This window comes from Dendrobates tinctorius, unplaced genomic scaffold, assembly GCF_039654945.1.
Source record: "Dendrobates tinctorius isolate UK_male_01 unplaced genomic scaffold, ASM3965494v1 ptg000011l, whole genome shotgun sequence".
NCBI lineage: Eukaryota > Metazoa > Chordata > Amphibia > Anura > Dendrobatidae > Dendrobates > Dendrobates tinctorius.
In genome coordinates this window covers 108,966,696-108,975,000 of record NW_027361679.1, presented here as the reverse complement: position 1 = coordinate 108,975,000, position 8,305 = coordinate 108,966,696, and the positions used below count along the sequence as shown (strand labels likewise).

General features: G+C 43.4%; 1 long non-coding RNA gene and 1 pseudogene across 1 annotated transcript in view; both read right to left on the bottom strand.

Moving 5' to 3' along the window:
• LOC141049541 (uncharacterized) overlaps positions 1-1,268 on the bottom strand; it is a 1,643-nt gene extending 375 nt beyond the window's left edge. The window contains exons 1-2 of the long non-coding RNA XR_012220386.1: positions 874-1,268; positions 589-793 (exon numbers count right to left, since the gene is read on the bottom strand). This is a non-coding gene — a long non-coding RNA (uncharacterized lncRNA). The remainder of the gene's footprint in view (positions 1-588; positions 794-873) is intronic.
• A 5,261-nt stretch (positions 1,269-6,529) lies between these two features.
• LOC141100487 (polymerase delta-interacting protein 3 pseudogene) lies at positions 6,530-7,795 on the bottom strand (annotated as a pseudogene).
• Between the last annotated feature and the right edge of the window lie 510 nt (positions 7,796-8,305).

Genomic DNA, 8,305 nt, shown 5'->3' with positions numbered 1-8,305 from the left:
AGTCCCGTGCCCATATTCCATCATACATATTCGCCATCCCATAGTCCTGTGCCCATATACCCATCATACATATTCGCCATCCCATAGTCCTGTGCCCATATACCCATCATACATATTCGCCATCCCATAGTCCTGTGCCCATATACCCGTCATACATATCCTCCATCCCATAGTCCCGTGCCCATATACCATCATACATATCCTCCATCCCATGCCCATATACCCATCATATATATCCTCCATCCCATAGTCCCGTGCCCATATACCATCATACATATCCTCCATCCCATGCCCATATACCCATCATATATATCCTCCATCCCATAGTCCCGTGACCATATACCATCATACATATCCGCCATCCCATAGTCCCGTTCCCATATACCCAAACAAACAAACATACATACACACACACACACATACACACTTTGAGCTTTAGATAAACAAGCCATGAAAAAATTATTTGTTTTAAATGAAAATAAATGCAAAAAAAGCAACAAACATCGAAAAAAACAACCATGAAAATTTAAAAAAAAAACCAGACTAGAAAATAAGTAAAAAAAAAAATAACAGTCCGTCTGTACTTACATCACGTCTTCCCGCCCGCACTTGGCCTTGCTGCTCCTGCCATTCCTCCGGTGGTGGTGGCGTGATGGAGGATGAGGTCTGAAAATTAAACCAAAAAAATTAATCACATGTGTTTATTTTTTCCAATCCATACGGAAGCATAGTACTCACTTCTTCTGCCTCTTGCCCTGTCCCGGGGACATATTCCTCACCAGATGAAGACATGCTGCAATAAAAAAAAAAAGAGACATAAGTACATAGAAATGTATTGAAATTTCAGCCAGACATTAGGTTTTTCATACTTACATTGGTGCAGCTTGTGCTGTGTGTCCACTCGTGAGCAATCCTTAAAGTATTGTGGAATCCCAGTGCCCACACCATTTTATCACCTTGGTTTAATTTTTTTTTTTACTGTCTAGACCACATTTCAGTCATGTTTATTGTAAAAACGCATGCGCATAAAAACGCAAGCGTGCGCAATACCATGCGCAAGTATTGCGCTCCCATAGGCTCCAATGTGGTGTTTTTGCGCATTCCGTGCGCATTCCGTGCGCATGCGTTGTTTTAACGAGACAGGGCGGAACCAAAAATGCAACATGTTGCGTCTGACGCGCCTGGCGCGAAAGACAAAAAAACGCATGCGCACGAAAGCGCAAGTATGCGCAAGACCATGCGCACATCATGTTAAATATAGGTGCGCAGTGCGCATGCGCACTGGTGCGCACGATGCGCTGCGCGCAAAAGCGCAAATGTGAAACCAGCCTTAAACTGTTAAGCGCTGCAGAATATGTTGGCACTATATAAATACCAATAATTATTATTATTATTATTAATAGAACACAGAGAAACGGGATGGTGACACTAATTATGGCATCATCGCCGTTCACCATCTTGGAGTTTCGGAGGATGGTACATATGTCTGACATCCATGTCCACTTTTGAGCTCTTATGTGTGGAGTCTAAACAACAACAACTGCCCTCCTCTGCTCACAAATCCTTTCCAACATCCTCAGTGTAGAGTTCCAATGTGTGGGGACATTACACACCAGTCAGTGAGACTGAAACTGCAAACCCTGCTGAAGCACGGCAAGGGCGGCTGAAGCTGTAGCTGATTTTCTAAAATGGGCACACAGGTGGCGTACTTTCACAAGCTGAACCAGCAGCTCCAAGTAGCTACTTGACCATCTCAGTTTTTTGCTCTTGGCCTTTATCTTCTCTCATCGGTGAGGATGGAAGCCGAACGCATGCGCAGTTTGGTGCCCCGCGTAGTGTCTCGCTTCCTGTGTCTCCATGTTTCCTTGACGCCGGGTCGTGATAATGTGACCCGACATCATTGGTCATATGACGCTGGGGCTGAGAGCGCGCATGCGTCAACAGCGCTCCCACTCCACCAATTTATGGCCCCACAGATATATAAACTTCCGTTTTCAAGTAGGCTACACACCCTGATGAAGGAGAAAATCTGAAACGCGCATCGGGGCACGTTTACACACCACCGCACACCTATACTGGCCCTACTATAAGGTATTTACTGTCCCTTCATGTCCCTTGTTACTTGTCACGGCGCTGCTTTGTAGGTAATTGTTTTGGTCCTGTTAGCTACCATTTGCAAGTGGCTGTACCTCTTACTTATGCCCTGCATTTTGCACTCAGGACTAGAGATCAGTAAATACTGGACGCTATCTATTTGTGAACTGCTTATATAAGTGAGGAACCCCTTGCACTTAACACTTTATTGTGACAATGATCACTAGATGTAGTTGCTCTATGTTTTCACTTTTATATTTTTGGTCAGCTTCTTGCACTTTGCACATTTACAAAGATTCTTCGATACATATATTATATAATTTTATATCTATTTTTATTGGACACTGTGTTGTGGTTTTCTGTCACTCTAATTTTTGTGACTTTGCTATAATATTATATGATATGTCACACTGCTCCTTTTTAGAGTAGGCACTTGGCACTTTATTTATATATTTTACTATAATGGGTCACCTATTTTGATATTTCCTTGAAGTATGCAACTCTACTGTCCATAGATATATATATTTTTTTATTTTTCATTTTATTTATTTTTGTCAGTCTGTGCATGTACTCATTGGGACTTATATGGTGGATTGGATTCTATTGGGCCTCTTTTAAATTAATAGTGTATATCTCAAATATTTGGCTGTGGTGTGTTTTTAACATATTTGGTGTTATTTTTACTACCTAGGATAATAAAGATTTTTTATCTCCTATTATGTCACATGTCCTTTTACTCATATATTTGATTTTTTTAAAAATTTTCTTACTTTACATGTTTTTATATTGTCCGGTTTTCTTTTGCTTAAACACTGCTGAAGCACGGCAAGGGCGGCTGAAGCTGTAGCTTATTTACTAAAATGGGAACACAGGTGGTGTACTTTCACAAGCTGATCCAGCAGCTCCAGGTAGCTTTTGAGAAACCGTTGAACAACAAGGTTAAGCATATGGGTCAGGCATGTTACGTGTGTGAGCTCGCCTCGCCTCAGAGCCGCCACCAGGTTCCAGCCATTGTCAAAATGACCTTGCCTGGCTGTAGATTCAGCGGTGTCGGCCCGATCTGCCTGCTCTTTCAGACCTGTCCACAACTCTTCAGCATTGTGTGGTTTGTCACCTATGCATGTTAGCTTCAGCACAGCCTGAGGCAGTGCTGCAATGCTTCCAGCTTGTGACTGATGTAGTCATTTCGGAGATGGTGGCTGAAGAGGAGGAGGAGGATGAGGTGCAGGAGCTGTAGACTTTGGGGACAAACCAGATTGATGTAGGGCCTGCAATCCTCGGCGTTGGGAGGACGTGTTCCAGCACAAGTACCTTTACTCCACAGCCTCTCCTCTCTGCCAAGCACTTCACTGGCTTCCTATTGCCCAGAGGCTACTGTTCAAAACCCTAACTATGACATACAAAGCCATCCGCAACCTGTCTCCTCCATATATCTGTGATATGGTCTCCCAAGGTCCGACTGGGTCCCGGATTCCATTATGTTAACACAGTGTGCTGTCAGTGAGATGTTCCTTCCCTGCCCACAAGCACTTGTCCACGTGTCCGTGGTTAGATGGACTTTCCCAGTAACAGCATTGATTAGGGCATGGGTAATAATGTGGGCCACGTGCTTGTGTAATGCCGGCTCACCGGGAGAAAGAGTGGCGGCTGGGGACCGAATACCTTGGCACAGCCGCCGCCATCAGGTTGCGGAAAGCTTCCATCTCCATGAGCCTAAAAGGCAACATTTTGAGCGCAAGCAGACCAGAAATGTGTGAATTTAGTACTGTGGCCTGTGGGGCATTGGCTGCGTATTTACGATTGCGCTTCAATGACTGAAGGCTGCGCTGGGACAAGGACGTGGATGTGCTTGATAATGGTGCTAGCTGAGTGTGGGCAATGACAGCTGCAGAGCAGAAGGCATCTTCGCATGCACCATGGACAGAGGATTGGCTTGCAAGCACAACACTGGAAGAAGCAGTGGTGTCACCTGCAGACACTGTTCCTGGAGCATGGGGTTTGGCCCACAAAGTCGGGTGCTTTGCTGCCATGTGCCTGATCATGCTGGTGGTGGTCAGCCTGGTAGTTTTGCTACCCCTGCTGATGCGGGCATGGCAGGTGGTGCACATGGCCTGTATGGGGTTATCGGCAGATTCTTTAAAAACAACCAGATTTGTGAAGACCTAACAGTTGGACTGCCACCTTCCGTCGTGCTGGTGTTATGAGGAACGGTTGCCCGACTTCTGTCTGCGGCCACCAGACTTCTTCTTGCCTGTTGGGGTGCTATGCCTCCCTCCCCCTGTGTGCTGCTGTCCTTGCTCTGCATGTCCTCCTGCCAGGTTGGGTCAGTTACTATATCATCTACTACCTCGTCTTCCACTTCCACACCCTGGTCCTCCACCTGACTTTTTGGCAGTTGTGCCTCATCATCATCCACCTCTTGTGACATGTTCCCACCCTCACCTTTGTGTGACCGTGGCTGCTCAAATATTTGGGCATCGCTACTTGCAATCTCATCTTGTCCTGCTTCAAATGGACTTGGCTATAAATGGAAACGTGAACAGCTCTTCGGAGTATCCAAGTGTGGTATCAGTTGTCTCCGGGCACAGGGCATGATGGGAGGAAGGAGGATCAGGGTGAGAAATATGCATTCCAGGCTTATGGCTACTCAGTCTTGACCGTGCGGAAGACAGAGTGCTGATGGTGGTGGTGGCAAACTGAATGGAAGCATTATCTGCTATCCAAACAACAACCTTTAGACACTGCTCTGGGTTCAATACTGGTGGTGTGCTGCTGCGGTGCCCTAGTAATTGGGACAGGAAGGTTGAGCGAGAAGATGTGGGTGTTTGTTGTCCAATTTCAGCTTGCCCACGGCTTCGGCTTCTGCATACACGATCACCATTACATCCACTTCCCCGTCCTTGCCACACGCCTTGCACATATTAAATGGACTACAATATTTTCCACGTTCACTACAAATGGCTGAATTTTGTGAGATCTTATATGTGATCTATGTGCAGGAAAATCAGAGTTTAAAATATCTGGCCTTTAGGTAACAATTTTTTTTTCAGCAAATTGTTGTCATTAACTAGGGCAAGACACAGGAAAAACATTTTGAATGGAGGCCTCAAATGCCCCAATTTTTAGCCCACAGATAGATGAGGCGTCCACTTTCAAATATTTTGGCTTTTTGTTTGTTTTTTTTTGGTGCCAGAAAAATGATGTGAATAAGTAGGATAAGACACAACAAAAACAAATATGTGGAGGCCTGAAACGTTCTGAATATTAAAACAGAGCTGGGTCATCTGATGAAGCCTGGGAGGAGAAGCTGAACCCTTTTTGTGCTGTCTGTCAGCAGGTCTCACAATGAATTTAAAATGCCCAGTCCACATAAAAGTTCACAGCATTTATATGAAAACACACTATATATCTATATATCTGGTGCCCCATAGAAATAGCCACTTTGAGGAATATCATACCACACATCCTCCACATCTCTTCAGACACCACCACTAGATCACGAGGGTGAACGTGTTCCGTTATGCAACAGCCACGTTATTGTTTGCAATGGGTATTTGTGGTCTCAGTAGAGTTCACCTATCGTTTCTTGTGTCTCCCCCCTCCCAATGAGGGGTCCAAATAAATATCAACTTTAAAAAGATTATAGGGTTGTACAGGAAGAGCAAATAGATAGTCATGGTATGACACTGCGCCCTGCCAACAATAGAGTAATTTTGTTTTAATTACCAGCATTAAATAAAAAATTTTAAATGCAGATGAAGTTGGTAGAAAACCACAATGTGTGTCCTCCCACAATTTCTCTGTGCACATCTCGGTATTTATATCACTATTAGCGTGACCTATTTAACTTCAGCATTTGTGTGTCTTCAGATCACATGTCTCACAACATGCTTCAGCTGCAGGGCAATTAGTATTGCCTACGATTGAACAGTTCTGGATGACATTTTTAGAGTGTGAAACTTTAAATTGGCATAAAACATTTATTTGTCTAGAACACAGTTGGTGGACACTTAGTAACCCCCCCCCCCCCCAATTTACTGGAATATGAAGGTCTTGAGATACATTTGTAGGAATACAGATATTAAAACTACAAAGAAACGAAGATTATCTTTTAAGTAAAAACACATTGTTGAAGAAATTTATAAAAGTTATTCAACATTTATTTAGCCTCCCTTGACAGAATAGTAGAACCATAATCGTGCTGTATCACAATACTAGAGCAAGGGGAAAACGGAAATCCTTGAGGCAATAATGCAACTGCCCCACAACGTAGGTGAACTGTACTATAAAGCTGGGAACAAGAAAAATTGTCCAATGTCTGATACCAGACTCCTTCAAACATCAACTACCTGCTGGTGATCATCAGCACTAAACAAAAACCTAGAAGAAAAATGGAGGGTTTTTTTAAGGAGTCTCTGGGCCCATATGGGAATTGTCAATCTCTTTTTACAGTCTCTAAGTTGTGTCGGTGCCATAAAAACTTAATCTTAAATGCAGGTGGTTGGATGACTTGCTGATGACCCTGAGGATTTAAAGAGTGCTTTTAAGATAGTATCAGGATCAACTTCAGGTGGAGGATTATAAGCAACACTGGAGGAGGAGGAGGTTGTGTTTCTTGTAGATTCACCTTCCTTCTTTGATAGGGTGCCACTTAATCTTAGAAGTATGGGCTGGTCTGATGTTATCACACTACCATTCAAAGGAAGATTGAAGATCATTGGTTGTCCATCTAGGTATCTGTTGTTGTATTTTCTGTAGACAGCAACTGCATCTAACTTTCTTACAAATACAACCTCGGCAACTCCAGAACTCAACAAGCAGGTGTGCTTCAAGGCACCACAGGCACAGAAAACCTCTACGATATATTCTTCTGTGACACTTGGATGCTAATTATTAATGGTCATTTTTTCACCTTCTAAAGGATTAAAGACAGACTCTTTTGGAGTGGGCCCTACTGATGAACTGGCCTCCTTTGTGACAAGTGTCCGTGACATCTTGGTTACAGCCTTTGTGTGCAATAAAGGTGTCGAAGTCTTGTGCTGACTAGACATGGGAGCTGTGTATGCCTCATTCTGAATCACTTTAGTAAAAGGTAGTTTGACCAAGAGAAAATGAATTTCCAGACATTCACGGCCTTTGTTGAACATTGTTGGCAGCTGTGATCTTCATCTTCTTGGTGGAAATGTGGGAAAGTTCTAAGTCATCATCAGTACCATCATCGTTCATAGCTTGTAAAGAGTAAATCTGTTGTTTCCCAGGGTCATGGTTAAGTAAGTTCATTGGCATTCCTTTATCAGTGTTCCTTACACCAGAACAGTTTTCGGCTGTGAAATTTGGATATTCTTGGTAATATAATATGTATTGGTGAAGATGAAGAACCTTGTGCCACAGGTATGTTGATAGTTTAAACTTTTTAAACTTAGTTTTTCACGAGCATCCATCAGTTTGTTTGGTTTTCCTCCAACACTCATCTGCTGCTTTCTAGAATTAAGTATCTCACGAGGATCTTGTACTTTACCCTTTATACGGACATGTGCGTCTTTGGCAACCTATTTCTCACTGACATCTTTCATGCCGAGCTTCACATGCGCATCTGTTACACCTACAGTATCTTCTGATGGGCATCAAACGCATTATGGTAATTGGTGATGGGTAAACGACTAATCATTGTAGGCTGGATCCTGGATCTAATACCTCCCATAGCCCCACTGTTATTAATCATGTAAGTTCCCATTCCTGATCACTTCATCCAATGACTCGTCCACCATATTTATGCTAAAAACCTGTACCTTCCCAGCAGCAACTGTGTAGGAAACCACGTTATTGTTTTCAAGGGTGATTTTGATGCCTGTAAAAAAAAGTTTACACACTATGTTGATGTGTACCCCCAGGGGGGGAAAGGTTTGTCAGCCCATACTAAAGTGTATGGGCATTCATTACAAGTATAGGAGACCCACTCCTTTTTAATGGGAAAAATGTTTTAATGAGGCCCTCCTCCACGCTTATTCCAAGGGGGATTGGGATTCGTGCACATTTGGGGCAGGTCTTGCATTCACTTCATGGGCAAACTGTCTGGGAGTACAAAAATCATAATAATGGGAGCCATTTTGCCCAGCGAGCCCATACCGGGCAGCACCTTTCTGAACCCTGTTCATGAAGGTATTATTCACATGTTCAGGTTTTTAAATATATTAGATAGGACTGCTCCGAG